The following is a 14,905-nucleotide window of genomic DNA, read 5'->3' as shown; positions in this document are numbered from 1 at the left end:
GTGGTTAAGTTCGCATGCTGTGCTTCGGGGGCCCAGGGTTTCGCCAATTCGAATCCTGGGTGCAGACATGGCACCGCTCATCAGGCCCTGCTGAGGCAGCGTCCCACATGCTACAACTAGAAGGACCCACAACTAAAAATACACAACTATGTACTGGGGGGCTTTGGGGAGAAAAAGGAAAAATAAAATCTTTAAAAAATAAATAAAATAAAATGTTCTTTAGAAAATTTTTAAAACGAGAAACGTTTTGAAGAAATCAGAACCAAATCTTTATTTACATAACATTTATTAAGCCCTAGTGGATACAAAATACTCTAGTGATCCAGGTTGAACTCAGAAAGATATGATTTACAAACTCAAAGAACTTAGTCTGTGTGGGAAAGTTATTAATATAACAAGTCTAACTGATACTAGTGTAAAGAGGCACCTGAAAAGAATAATAGGGAAAAAATCACAAACATTGAAGTAGTAATTAACATCTTAAGGCTGTCTGACTTTCTCTCCAGACCCCAAGATGGACGGATTTTTCAGGGTCATTATCCAATCCTGTGCCTCTTTGATGTGAAGACTTGTCTTCACTTATTTGTAGAATACTCTATCTGCTTCTAATATTTCTACATATTATTAATTACTATCGTGGCTTCTGTCCTTGATAATCCATATGAAATAAAAACCAAATGGAAAAAAGAAATTGCCTGAATCCGAGAAAATGGTCCAAGAGCAGGAGAGCTTGGTCAGGTGGTGCAGTAAGACACAGGAGGCAAGGCTGGGACCCCGGGAGGGCAGGAAGCTGTCTGTCCGTCTGTCCGTCTCGTCACCCCTTCTTCCCAGATTCTGGCACAGAGAAGGCGCACAATACATATTTGTTGAGTGAGTGAATGAATGAGTGATGCCTCACTGACTCATGAGCCTCCCTGGGTAGGGTCCCTGAAGCCTGGCACCCAAAGGCAAAGTGCCACCATTCCAGCCCCACCGAGGCCCGGGCCTGGGCACTGGAGTCAGGGGCAGTCACCGCGTGTCTGGCGTTGCTGCCTGCAGCCAGGAAGGGCCCTCGGGAGAGGGGGACAGCCTGTGCTTCCCTCGGGGGGCCTGGCCCAGGGCTCGGGGGGCCTCGGGCCTGTAAAGACACGGTAATGCCGTGGGGGTCTCCTGATACCATAAAATATTATCAGCTGAATAAAACAAGGAGGGACGGGGGCCACTGTGCCCTGTCGAGTGGGAATCGTGTGAGCAAAGTGGCTTTCTCGGAGAGATTTATTTGCTGCGCCGGCTTCAGGCAGCCAGCCCAGCCGGAAAGAACAGGGTTGGTCTCCCTCCATCGGGGGCGGGGTGTGCGTTTTTATTTAATCTTCCAATGAGCTGGAACAGTGAAGACGGCGCGAGTGGACGTTAATTCAGAAAGAAATTATTAAAGCGCGATCTGGGATGCCGGGAAGGCCACCTCCCCCTGCCCGGCTGCCGCTTCCCCTCACCGAGGCCATAAAACCCCTCCTCCCACTCGAACCCCAGCGCCAGGCCCACTGGGTGTCCCACTTGGGCTGAGGAGAAAGGCCTGGAACTGACCCGAGCCCAGGGCCAACGGAGCAGTGGCCCTGGCAGGACTGTCCACGCCCTCGGGCCCTGGCCCCTGATGGGGAGCCCCACGTCTCTTGGCCCACCTTGGGCCTCCCATGCCCCCCTCCTCACACCTCGCCCCGCCCCGGCCAGGGCAGATCTGGCATTGAAGGATAAGGAGGGGTACACACTGGACCTGGACATTCTGAGTGGAAGGAACAGCATGTGCAAAGATCCGGAGGCAGAACATTTACCGGTGCATCCAAGGTTGATAACAAGAACAGTTAACATTTATTGAGTACTTACTGTGTGCTGTGCCACACACTCCACACACGTTCTCTAATTTTAGTCTTTCCAACAACCCTATAAGCAGGCAGGGGGTTTTGTTATTCCCATTTTACAGGTGAGGAGCCTGAGGCTCAGAGAGGCCCAGTTGCCCAATACAGAGCCAGTAAGTGGGAGAGTCAGAATTCGAACCCAGGTCTCTCTGACTCCAGAGACAATGCTCTTTGCCCCACCACATTCTGCCTCCGCTGGACCAAATCCAGGCTTTTGGCCCAGGCTCTCGGGGACCAGCAGGCTTTGAATCTGGGCCCATTCCCCTGACCAGGACACCAGGGAGCCCGGGGCCTGGGCAAACCCACCTGGCCTGGCCCCCTCCTCCTTCCCTAGTGCCTTCCTCTTCCTGTAACAACAGGGCCTGTGTCCCTGAGTGACAGGGGCTGGGACCAGGGCTGGGCGGGACTGAGAGGCCCCAAGACAATCAGCCCTCCTGGCAGAGCGGAGCAGCCCACCATGGCCATGTCCACGGGCCCACTGCCCAGGACTCACCTTCTCTAATGACCAGAAAACACCTCGAGGCCCACATGGCTCGATGTCTGAGGTCGATGGGCCGCTCAGGGCTCCCTATTCCCAGAGCCCGGCACACACCCGTGGCCAAAGTGTCACCAGGGCTCCCATCAGGCAGGCTGGGGGCCCCGAGCTGCCCCTCCTCCCAGCGTTGGCACCTCCATCCACTTGGCTTACAAGCCAGAAACCTGGGCAGGCCCTCAGGCCTCCTGCCCATCACTCTACATCCAGTCCCTCAACAGGTTCTGTCACCCCCATCCCAAAACACATCCCCAGTGCGACCACCTCTCCCCACTCCACCGCCTCCCCCCTGGGCCCGGCACCCCCATCTCTCGCTGCTCCAGGACTCCCAACATCCCCGCAGCAGCCAGGGGAGCCTTTAGAAACCCAGATCCAATTGGGTCCCTCATCTCTCCCCACCCGACTCTGCTTAAAACCCTCCAGTGGCCTCTCCCCGCGGGCTGAGGACAAAGTCCTTCCCACGGCCTGCAGCCCTGTCTTCTGCGGGCCTCACCTACCTGGTCCCCACACTCACCCTCTCTCAGAGGCCCGGCTCCACGCTCGCCTTCTTGTCCTGGAAAACTGACATCCTTCCCACTTCCGGACCTGCCCCTGCTTGGCTACTCCCTCTGTCTACACTGTCCCTTTGGGACCCTCCTCCACTCACCCTGGAGGTCTCGGCTCCTGGCATCCCCCATGGAGACCAGGTCCTGCTCTGAGCTCTTGTCCTCCTGGAAATCAAAGAATGCATAACAAGCATCTGGCCCTTGGAGACTTGGGGCTCCTTGGAGGCCGCGCTCTCCATGCTCGGCGTGGGCCCCGGCCAACAGCAGGTGCTCAATAAATGACTGTTGTTGCGTAAAGAAAAGCGCTGACCCCCAGCCAGTCAGCATCCCTCAAATCCTCCCTGATGCCCGTCCTCTGTGCCCGGCCCTGCTGGGGGTCAGGGCCCAGGGAAGACCCAGATGGACCTGCCCCCAAGGAGCTCTGATCCAGTGGGGGGTGGGGTGAGGCAGGCTGGAAGCAGGGATGGCGCAGAGGAAGGGGGTGGGTCTAGTGCCCCCTGCCACCCACCCCCCACCCCGGTCCACCTTCCCCCATAAACCTCCCAGAGCAGCAACACCTGACAGCTTCAGTGACGGGAGGGCAGACAGAAGGATGCAAAACCAGCGACGTGGGAAACAGAAGTCATCATTCCCTTGTTCTCTGATGATGAGAGAAGAGCACGTATTTCATCCACCTAGACAACGAAAACAATGCAAACCCAAGCGTTTGGAAAGAATCTAGCTAACAGCGGCCCTTTAATCTTGTCTCCTCTCTTCTGCTGGCCTCGTGCTCGCCTCCCTGCCTGAGCTGGTTTGCTCCAGTCAAATTTCACCCCACTCGGTACCCAGATGTCTTTCTCCCTCTGCCCAGGAGGGCATGTGGAGTCTTCTTGATAGCTGCCATTATTTGAAAATGACGTGAAAACCCTGTGTCTCTTTGGTCTCCAGGTCTCTCTTAGGGCCCTCTGCCCCCATGGCCAGGCGTCCCACCCTCCCTCCGCTGTCCGGGTCAGAGTTCCCGGGAAGAGCAGCTGGAGACACAAGCAGCCCCAGTGGGTGATGATGGCCCCAAGAACTCAGTCCTTCTGCCCATGTGGGAACAAAGCCTGGGGTGAGAGAAGGGGGCAGCTAGCCTTGGTGGGGATGGTGGCAGGGACAGCTTCCTGGAGAGCTGGGGTAAGAGGCTGGATGGGACTTCCCGGGACAGGCACTGATGATAACAGTACAACCATAGCTCACGCAGGCCTGGTCCTCTGCGTGCGGGGCCCTGTGCTGAACGCTTTGAATGCCCCAAAGCTCCCCTGTGAGGTGGGTACCATCCTGGAGAGGAGGAAGCTGAGACACAGAGAGGGTGGGATGGGCCCATGGCTGGACAGTTAGGAGAGAGGAGAGTCCTGATCCCCTCCACCACCACTCTGCTCGGGCCTGGGGTTCAGGGGCTGGGAGGCCCAGGAGACCCCAGGTCCCCCAGCACATAGGATGGGGCACAGCGACAGGGAAGGGGAGGGGCAGGCAGGGCCCTGAGGTGGGTGAGGGACTCAGGACCAGGTCCAGAGGCAACTGGGAGTCATGTGTGGGTGTAAGAGCCGCCTGGCTGTCCTGTGGTGAGTGTGTGAGAGACTGAAGGCCATTAGGACAGGAAGGGGCAGAGAGAAGGGCTCTGGGTGGCCAGAGAGAGAGAAGGGCTGAGAAGGGTGGGATGGGCTACCCGGATGTGACCCACGTGCTCACTGGTGGGCTTGGTGATCCTTGTGCTGGCAGGGGCCCTGGGCGACAGGGGCTCAGAGCCCTCCTGGGTGTGCAGCTGTCACGGCATCCCCCTCACCCGGTCCGGCCAAGCAGTTACTCTGCCTCCTCCCTCCCTCCTGCTGGATCCTCCTGGTTCCTCGTCCTCTGGCTGCAGGAGGAGCTCTGAGGCCACCAGGGAAAGCAAAGCCCCCACCCTTGATCCGGGTAAGGCAAGAGTGGGGACCCCGGCCTCCGCCATTGCCTCCCCATTCCCACAGCCCCTCACTGTGGCCACACTGACCCAAGGCCCAGCCCTCCTCAGTCAGGGGCGGGGCCTTCTCCCCGCCACCACCCCGCTCTGAACCCTGCTCACCCATCACCCCTCTCTTGGTGTTCCTGGGACAGCCACTGCCGCCCCTCCAGCCAGCCCACCATTGCTGTGACTCGGTCCTCACAGCCACCTAAGAGAGGAAGGACTTGTCCCATTTTACACACCAGAAACGAAGGCTCAGAGTGGGGCAGTGACCTGTCCAGGGTCACTCAGGAGGAGCTGCAGAGGGGCCCCAGGCCTGTCTGACTCCCGACCTCAGCTCTTCCCCCGCTCCCTGCCTGCAGCAGCTCCCGCTGGGAATGGCAGGACACACACGGCATCACTGAAGCTGCCACACGTGGAAGCACGTTACTACTTCCGAACTGCGCAGTCCTGTCCTGACTGCAGAACCGAGAAAATGCGAACCAGCTAAAGTCAGGAAGAGATCCATGGCTCAAAGGCCAAGGAAAGGATGGGGCAGTGACGGCCTGGGGGCCCTCCCAGCAGGCAAGCCTATGGCCAGGAAGGTCACGGGTCAGGATGGGGAACTCTGATTGGCCAGGCCTGGGTCACACCCTCTCTCCCTGTCCTCTGAGGTGGGCACTGGGTTTGCTACCAGAAGAGAAGGGGGAAAATACTGTGGGAACGCAAAATCCAATTACCTAAAGCCCGCTTTATAAATAGCTCAGAGAGGTGAAGCAGCCCTCCCAGATCACACAGCATGCCTCTCCCTTGCTCTGAACCCTTGTTCGTGTGTGTTGGGGTAGGGGCAGGGGTGCGGTGGGTGGGTGGGTGGGTAAGGGGGAGATTCTCCTGGCCCCTCTGGGAGAAAGTCCAAATTTCCTTTTTTCTGGCATCGAGGTCCTCCAAGCTCTGGCTCCTTCAAGGCCATCCCGCTCCCCACCCCCTCCTCTGGCCACATCCCTCCCCTACCTGCAGCCACGAAGACATGTCCTACCTGCTCTGCTGGACATATCGACCGGGTGGGCCTCTCTCCTCCCTAAACCCCTCTCCCCTCCCCCAATCCCCGGGCAGACCCTAGCTCAGGGCAACTGCCTGTGAGCTGTGTGGATTCTGGAAGGAGCTGGAGAGGCCCTGAAAGTCCTCGGGCTCAAAAGCCTTCACAGAGACAGCTCCACCCCCACGGCCCCCTTCTGCTGTCCCCTCTCCACCCTCAGGCCAGCCCCAGAGCTCAGTGTGTCCAGGGCTTGCTTCTCCCAGGCCTGGAGGCAGGGAGGCCCAGCTCTTGCTCTCTCTCTTACATGCACACGAACGCACACCTCCATTTCCTTCAAAAAGGGTTGTGACCGTCTCCCATTGAGGTCCTCCAGGAGAAGGAGCCCAGCTGAGGGGCAGGAAGGGACACCCCGCACCTCTGCGGCACCGCCCGGCCTGTGCCGGCAGCTGGAGCCTGGGCCCTGTGCTGTCCCGGCACCAGCCAGCGGTGGAGAGCAGGGTCACAGCAGAGTGCCCAGCCCAACCCACGCTCTCACACCAGGCACTCACACTGTGCACTCACACCCGTGTGCTCACACCCGTGCACACCACACGCAGGTCTCCCCGCCGACACACGAGCCCGGACACGTCTCTCTTCCCACCCGTGGCCCCTCTCACGACACGGGTGGATCCACACAGCCACGCGGGCTCCCGTGCACGCCCGCTGCGACAAGGACCGGGACACACGCCCGGCGACCTCCCCCCGCGGGCTCGGGCGGCCACAGGGGCGGGTTTCGGGAGCTTCCGTCGCCAGGCCCTGCGTGGTAGCTGCGGGGACGGTGCCGGTCGGCTGCCCGCGCCTCGGTGGGCCCCGGCCTTGACCTTGGCCTCGGCCGGCGGGGGCGCGACCCCGGCGCCCCCCACCCTCGCGGGGGCTCCGCGGCCCGACGGCGGCGGGAACGGGCGGGCACGAGCGGCGAGGGGCGCTGACCGCGGCCTCGGGCGCCACCTGCGGGCGGACGGCGGGCTCGCGGGCGCTTGTCGCCCACCGTCTGCCTCTTCTTCTCCCGGGGGCGTGAGCTCCGCTGTCCCCCAGGCCTAGTGGTGCGGACAGCCCTCCAGCGGCCGGCCGCCCCCTAGGACTCAGCCCGGTTAGGGGGGGAGCCGGCACCACGTCCAGGCCCCAGAGCCGGACTTACATGCCGACCCTGCCCGGCCCCCCACCATGGCCACAGGCAGGGACCTTCCACAGTTTACAGAGGGGAAACTGAGGCTTGGCCCGCAGCCCGGAAGTAGGGAAACCAAGCCAGGACCTTGACTCTGGGGCACGGGGAATTGGGGCAGCTGAACCTGGCTGCCACCTCCTGGGCCACCGAGCATGCCGGCGCCCTCTTCTGTGCCACCCCCTCATCCAGGAAGCTCTGTCCCTCCAGCCCCTCTGGGCCTCCTCTGCATCCTGCGCAGCCGTCCTCACGCCCTGCTCCCACCTGTCAACACCGACCCGGAGTCTTAGAAACATGACACCAGGAACAAAAGACCCCTGGAGACCCAGCCTCACCCCCACTGTGGCGCCTTGGCTCTGGCTGGTGTCTGCGCTGGTCTGGTTCTCTCTAGACTGAGACCCTTCAGGCCCCCCTCTGCTGCCCCCTCCTGTGCCCAGCAGTGACATGGCACCCACACTTTTTGCACCGAGGACAATAGGGAGCCCCTTAGGAGCATCCGCGCTGGGCAGCCCTGTGCTCCTCTCCGACAACCCTCGGAGCACATCAGCCCTGTGGGGTGTTACTATTGTTCCATTCTGCAGGTGGAACTGAGGCCCGGCAGGGGGATGGCAGAGCCGAGACTCACTTCAGAGCTCTGCCAGGGCCTCGCAGCCCAGTCTATGGCCACCACGTGGAACCCAGGCTGGGCCGGGCAGGGGCACTGGCCTTGTGACGGGACCCACCCTGGCGTGGGCAGTGGCTAGCTACTCACGCTTCCATCACGAGAACCACAAACACACTGGTCACATGGTGTGAGGTTCCAGCCAGGCCTGGCCCTCAGAGTGCCCAGGCGTCAGATGCCTCCAGGCTGACCCTCCCGTTTTACAGATGGGTAAACTGAGTCCACAGAGACACGGGGCCTTGCTCAGGATCACACAAGCAGCTGTAATCTAGGCCACTGCATACACCAGGCAAAACAAGGGTCCAGGCCCCAGGATCTTTGACCCACCTGAGCTTCCAGGGCTGCAATCCCTACTCGATAGGATCAACAGGTCAGCTGGAGCTCTCGATCTGAGGGGAGGGATGAAGTGGAGGGGACAGGCACTGGCACAGACAGTGACAAGCCCAGATATCAGAGCTGAGATGAGGGGGCTCAGCAGGGGCTTGGGAAAGCCCGAAGGAGAGACTGGACGTGGGAGGGGTCAGTCAGGGGGGAATTCCCGAGGAAGTGACGTGAGGTGGGCTTAAAGAATGAGTAGGAGTTTGCCAGTGGAAAAATGCAGGCAGGGGCACTTCAGGGGAAGACACGGGGCTTAGCGGCCTGAGGGAGCTTGGCTAGTTCCATCTATCCCTTGGTAGTTAAGAGTGTGGGCTTGGGCACTAGAGAGGCCTGGCTTGGAGTCCCAGCCCTGCTGTGTGACCTCTGGCAGGTGACTTAACCTTTCTGAGCCTCCATTTCTTCATCTGGAGAATGACAGCAATGGTCCCCTCCTCAGTCAAGGGCAATTGCAGGGTTAGCCCAGGGTGGACACACAGGATGGGATACACAGGTACCTGGTAGGGAAGACTAGAGACTATTGGTAGGGGGCAGTTGGGGACAGGAGCAAAGAATGACGTGGCCAGGGAGGTCATCAGAGTTCAGACAAATGGTGAGGGACCCTGATGACAAGCTAGGAACTTGGCTCCATGCTGAGGGCTGTGGGGAGACATGGAAGGGCTTTGAGCCAAGGAGTACAGCTGCGGTTTGTATTTGGGAAGGTGCCCACTGGGCAGGGGCTCGGGTGTCCTTGAGGAAGGACGGAGACCAAGCCCCTGACCTCTGACCCCAGCCATGTGCAAGCCCTGGGGCCCCTCAGTCCCCACCCCTTCTCTCTGTGCTCTGGGGGGCTGAGAAGCGGCCCCCTCTGAGTCCTAGGCGGAACCAGGGCCTGGGAGGGGCAGCCGGTGGCCCCGTGGCCCCAGACAGCCCAGGCCTGGAGCTGCCCCGCCCCCGCCCCGCACAGAGGCAGCGCGGTCCCCACCACAGCGAGGAGCAGTCGCCCCGCCGTAATTTCTGTTTCCTTCTAAATAGATGCTCCCAGACCCGCTCCCACAAAACCAATTAAAGCACCTGCCGGGGACGGGCTTTGTCAGCACATTATTTCCAGGCTCCGAGGCCCGGGAATAAATCTCCGATGGATGGAGAGGGTGGGATGAGGAGGGGAGCTGGGGGGGGGGCTGAGCGGGAGGAGGCAGAGGGTCACTCTGGGTCCAGGCAGCTGCAGGCAGGTCTTCACTCCAGCCTGGCCCCCGGCCCCTGCCACATGCAGTGCTGCCAGAGAATGGGTCCCCAAGGAGCCGGGCATCCTGGCTCCGTGTTGGGAAGTTGCTTGGAAACGACTTCCTGGGTCACAGGAGGGAGCAGTGGCCTGGGTCTCACCATGTCCTTGTCCCCATTGCCAGCCTGTCCTGCATCCCTTGGCTGCTTCCTCATCCAGGGCTCTTAACTCAGCAGAGGACCTGGGCCAGTCCTTCCCTGTTCGGCTTTGGTGTTTCTGTCTGTAAAATGGGGATGGATGGGAGTTTGGCCAGCCCTCCCAGCTCCAACTTTTTAGGTGCCTATGAAACTCCATATGGCCTCCTGGTTCAGGCCCAGGCTGGCCTTCTGGGATGCCCATGGACTCTCTCCTTGGGCAGACAAAGGCCAGGGGTGCGTAGAGTCCCATCTGATGCAGCCATCACTGCACCCAGGAGCTCACAGCCTGGCAGAGCGAGGAAGGGGCCCAGGAGCCCTGGGTGGGGAAGTGACCAGTGACTCCTACACAAAGGGTAGAGGCTTCCCCAGGAGGGACCACTGGAGCTGGGCTTTGAAGGATGAATAGGAGTTCACTGGGTTGAGGCATCTTTCTCCCAAAGTAGAAATGATTCTAGTCCACATGGCATCTCTGTGAGAATTAGAAAAACACACCCTCACTTCCACTTTACTCCCTAAGACCTCCCTCAGAGGGCGTTTTGAGGGTGAGATGAAACAATGTGCATGTGTTAGCATTCAACCAGGAAAACCTGATTGAAACCTGGGGAATTTGCTGCAGGGGAATTAACCACACGGGTGACAGAGGAGCTGAGAAGCCAGACGGGATGGGGCAGCGACTAGAGATTATTGTAGCAGGAAGCCACATTCCCCCTGGGCCGGGGGGCACAAGGGGAGGAAATGGGGTTTGCAGGGGCTCCCTGGTGGAAGCTGGAACCAGGGAGGGCCCATCTGGGGGGGTGGGGTGCTGGAGCTACAGAGGAAACGCAGCCACTGTCCAAAGCCACTGATGGCACAGTGATGGGAGGAAGTCCCTGGTTTCTCCTTTCTCTCGTCCTTCTGTCTCCCCCAGAGCCTCCCGTTGGCCATTTGAGGGGCCTGGGAAACTCAGCTGCAGGGCGGGCCCTGCAACACAGAGAACCAGACATGGTTCTCGAGGCATTTGCACAGGCCCAGGAACAGCACAGCACAGGGTGTCCAGCCCAGTCAGTCAATGGCTGTGATTCCTGTTTTTTTCCTTCATATTATTAAAATTCTACATGCTTGCTATATTAGGACTGTTTTGGTGGTAACAGAAACCTGCTCAAGCCAGATCAAACATGAGAAAAGGGAATTCAATAAAATGCTGCAGGGGAGGTTCTTGAAGTCCAAGAGCAGGACCGCAGCCTGAAACCAGGATCAGGAAGGCCGTCAGGTCTCGCCAGCGCTCTCCCGCTGTTGCCCGCTTCTCTCTGTGTGTCTGCTCTACAGCTGTCGCCTAACGCAGGCTCCTCAGCCCACGTGACAGGAGACGGCCCCTGACAGCTCCCAGATTCAGACTGAGTCTGGGCCTCCTTAGTCCCTTTCCGAAATTCCTGGGGAAGGCATTAGGTACCAGGCGTGTTTTGATTCAATCTGCTATGGCCAAGGGGGTGGCTCCTCTCCCCCGTGGTGGGGAGCACAGTCCACGTGGATCTGAGAAGTAAGAGCTTAAAGCATCATCCCAGAGCAAAAACTCTGAGATAAGCTTGTTCGCTGCAGCTGCACATATTCAACATAATCAACGGTGGTTTAACACTGCCTGGGTCTTTCTGTCCATCCTTAGCATAGGAGGGAGCTGGCTTTCCCAGGAATTCAAAGTCCGGACATCCAGATTCAGTCTTCAGGGCCGGCCGCGTGGCCAAGTGGTGAAGTTTGCTTGCTCCTCTTTGGTGGCCCAGGGTTTCACCGGTTCGGATCCTGGGCACGGACTTAGCACCGCTCATCAGGCCATGCTGAGGCGGCGTCCCACATAACACAACCAGAAGGACCTACAGCTAGAACATACAACTAGGTACGGTGGGGGGGGCTTTGGGGAGAAGAAGAAGAAAAACAAAGAAGATTGGCAACAGATGTTAGCTCAGGTGCCAATCTTTAAAAAAAAAAAGATTCAATCTTCAAGGCCAAATGCAGGCTGGTAGGAAGGCGCCAACCAGCAAGGCCACACGTGCCCCCTCCGCTACCTAAAACCCCAGACAAAAACCGCTACCGTTTTCCCTTCAAGGAGGTGGAGTTCTGACTCCCATCCTCTCGTCTGGCTGCCTTTTGATAGTAAACCTCTTTCCTGGCCACGAGCCCACCATTTCAGCTATTGGCCCTACTGTGCAGGGGGCGAAAGAACCTGTGTTTGTGTGGGGTTCCACATGGACTTGTGAGCTGGGCAGACCCTGTAAATCCTGTGTAGAAATACAGAAAGTCCTAAAATGCACTTTGCCGTTTGAATTGTGAACAAATGTTTGACATTTCTTTTCGGATGTTTCTATTTCGGTTTTCCCTACTGTTATTTTTACCACAAGTGATGCTGCAACAAGCAGCTGCCCCTCTCCTGAGGCTTCCTGAGGACGAATTCCTGGAGAGGCACAGACTCCACCAGCCAGGACTGAGGGGGCCCCGTTACTGCCCACCTTGTCATCAATGGGCAACTGCTGGTGGGATTTTCTTCAAAGACTGTTCTTGGGGCCGACCTGGTGGTGCAGTGGTTAAGTGCACATGTTCCACTTTGGTGGCCCAGGTTTGCCGATTAGGATCCTGGGTGCGGACATGGCACCACTTGGCAAGCCATGCTGTGGTGGACGTCCCACATATAAAGCAGAGGAAGATGGGCATGGATGTGAGCTCAGGGCCAGTCTTCCTCAGCAAAAAGAGGAGGATTGGCAGCAGATGTAGCTCAGGGCTAATCTTTCTCAAAACAAACAAACAGACAGACAAAACAGACTGTTCTTTACAAGGGGAGCAGGAATTGAGGGTTTCAGAAGCAAAAGAAGCTGGAGCCCACCGTGGGCCACCCCCTCAGTGGCTTCAGTTTTGCTTTTTTGCTTTTCGTGTATTTATTTAGTTATTATTTGGTTATCTGATTCGTTATGTTTCCAGACTCCAGTAATCCCTAATGCAAAATCATACAGACAGAGGCTGGGCTTCATTAAATGGACCTTTGACCTCAATTGGGAGAAAAGGAGTTTATTTAACAAGAAGGTAAAATAGTGGGCAGCCAATGGGGATGATGTCTTTTCTTCCCAATTTTTTAAATAAGATTTTTCAAAACAAGAAATTTGAAAGAATTGCACAATGAACACTTTCATGCCCTCCGTCTAGATTCAACAATGATTCATACTTTGCCCGTTTATCTCTGTCTCTCTGTCTCTCTCTCTCTCTGTTTATCTCTCTTACTTTGTCTCTGCTCTTGCTCTTTCTCTATACATCTGTATAAATATATACATACAATATTTTTTTCCTGAGCTGTTTGGAAGTGAGTGGCAGACATCATGACCCTTCACCCCCAAACTTCTTTTCATCTCCTAAGAATCAGAACATTCTTCTCTGTAACTACAATGCCATTATTATACGTGAGAAAATTAACAATGATCCCACAGTTCCCTTAAACATTTCAGAGGGACTCATTCAAATTTCAGGAAGACAAATGGCCATTGATAAGCAATTTCAAAGAATAAATCATGATACATAAAAGCAGCCAGCACAGTGCCTGACACACAGTAGGAACTTAGTAAATGTCAGCGTCCCCCACCAACTTCCGTCCCCACCACTTTTAAAAACACGGAGCAATTCCAGCTGGCTTGGCTCCATGTGAGGCCCGGTCCGAGAAGGATGGTCATCGCCCCGGTGGTCCAGATGGGGCTCCCTCAACTGACCCCAGCAGCCACCAGAGCCGACACTGACGGCGAGAGGAAAAACGCTGGAAACAAAAGACAGAGTCACAGGGCATTGAACTTGGCCTCACCAGCCTCCCAGCAATGGCGCCAGGGAGGGACCAGTGCCAGCCAATGCCCCTCAGCCACCACGTGGCAGACAGAGCTGGGCTCCTGGCCGGGGTCCCTCCACTTACCAGGGCAAGAGCGGGTTTTTTTTTTTTTTAATTGTTTTCAAAACAGATTTCATGTGGTCCCAAAATGAGACCATGATTGTAAATTAAAGTGTAATTAGCCTTTACGCTTTTATATTCATTAACTCTTCTCTGTTAATGATGCTAGGCTGGAGCAGAAACCCTGCATTATGAAACCACATCCAGGAAATAAAATAGTGATTTAGATAATGGCCACAATGTATTGCTACTTACACATAATTAAACAAATGCTCCATTTAAACTTGGAAACATGACTGAATGTTGATTAACCCTCGCCCAGCAATTCTGCTCGGAACTGAGGAAGGGGAGGTGCGGTGAGCGGATCTGGAACGCAACGTCTGGGCCAGCCGCGTCCGCCAGCCACACTGTGTGGGGCAGGGGCAGGGCTGGTGCCAGGGAGCTGGCCACGGACTGGCCAAGGATGGCGTTGACCATGGAAGTTATCCTGGGACTACTTAAGAAACTACCACACCCAGTGAAATAGACCAGACACAGAAAGATAAATATTGTGTGACTGCTTTTTTTTTTTGAGGAAGGTTAGCTCTGAGCTAACTACTGCCAATCCTCCTCTTTTTGCTGAGGAAGACTGGTCCTGAGCTAACATCCGTGCCCATCTTCCTCTTCTTTATAGAGTGGGACGCCTACCACAGCATGGCTTTGCCAAGTGGTGCCATGTCGGCACCCAGGATCCGAACCGGCGAACCCCAGGCCACCGAGAAGCGGAATGTGCGCACTTAACCGCTGCGCCACCGGGCCGGCCCCTGTGGATAGACAGGAGAATGGGGGCTGCCAGGCACTGTGGGAGGTGTGAGTGTTTAATGGGGCCAGAGTTTCGGCTGGGGATGGTGAAAAAGTTCTGGAGATGGATGGTGGGGATGGTTGCACAACTATGTGAATCCACTTAATGCCACTTAATAGTATGCTTAAACTGGTAAATTTTATGTATATTTTACCACGATTTTTTTAGTTTATTTAAAACATAAAAAAAGGAAGAGATCACCACGCCCCAGCTCAGCTGCCAGCTGGGTGCAAAATGTCTGAAGCTCACCTTCCCAGAGACCAGCTCACTGGGTCCAGCAAGGGGCCTAATGAGGCCTGACTCAAGGCTCTGCCGAAAACTTTTATATTTTTAAAAATTATAATGAAGAATTGTTTAAAATGTAAATAATTCAGACATGTATTGAATAAAAGGTAAAGTTTCGGGGCTGGCCTGGTGGCGGTAGTGTTTAAGTTCTGCACCCTGCTTCAGTGGCCCAGGGCAAAAAGAGGAAGATTGGCAACAGATGTTAGCTCAGGGCCAATCTTCCTCACCAAAAAAACCCAGTAAAGTTTCTGGTTCTCAAACTTATTCCCAAAGAAGCACTCAATAATTTTCCATTTGTCATTTTTCTATGC

At 56.5% G+C, this 14,905-nt stretch overlaps 1 long non-coding RNA gene across 1 annotated transcript; it reads right to left on the bottom strand.

The window, feature by feature from the left end:
• Nucleotides 1–269: 269 nt before the first annotated feature.
• Nucleotides 270–5,858, bottom strand: LOC139079593 (uncharacterized). Its single transcript, XR_011533337.1, has 2 exons — nucleotides 4,680–5,858; nucleotides 270–3,643 (listed from the first exon to the last, which is right to left on the bottom strand). It is a non-coding gene; the product is annotated as an uncharacterized lncRNA (long non-coding RNA).
• Nucleotides 5,859–14,905: the final 9,047 nt, after the last annotated feature.

This window comes from Equus przewalskii, chromosome 26, assembly GCF_037783145.1.
Source record: "Equus przewalskii isolate Varuska chromosome 26, EquPr2, whole genome shotgun sequence".
Classification (NCBI taxonomy): Eukaryota; Metazoa; Chordata; class Mammalia; order Perissodactyla; family Equidae; genus Equus; species Equus przewalskii.
This window is presented reverse-complemented; position numbering and strand designations above follow the sequence as displayed.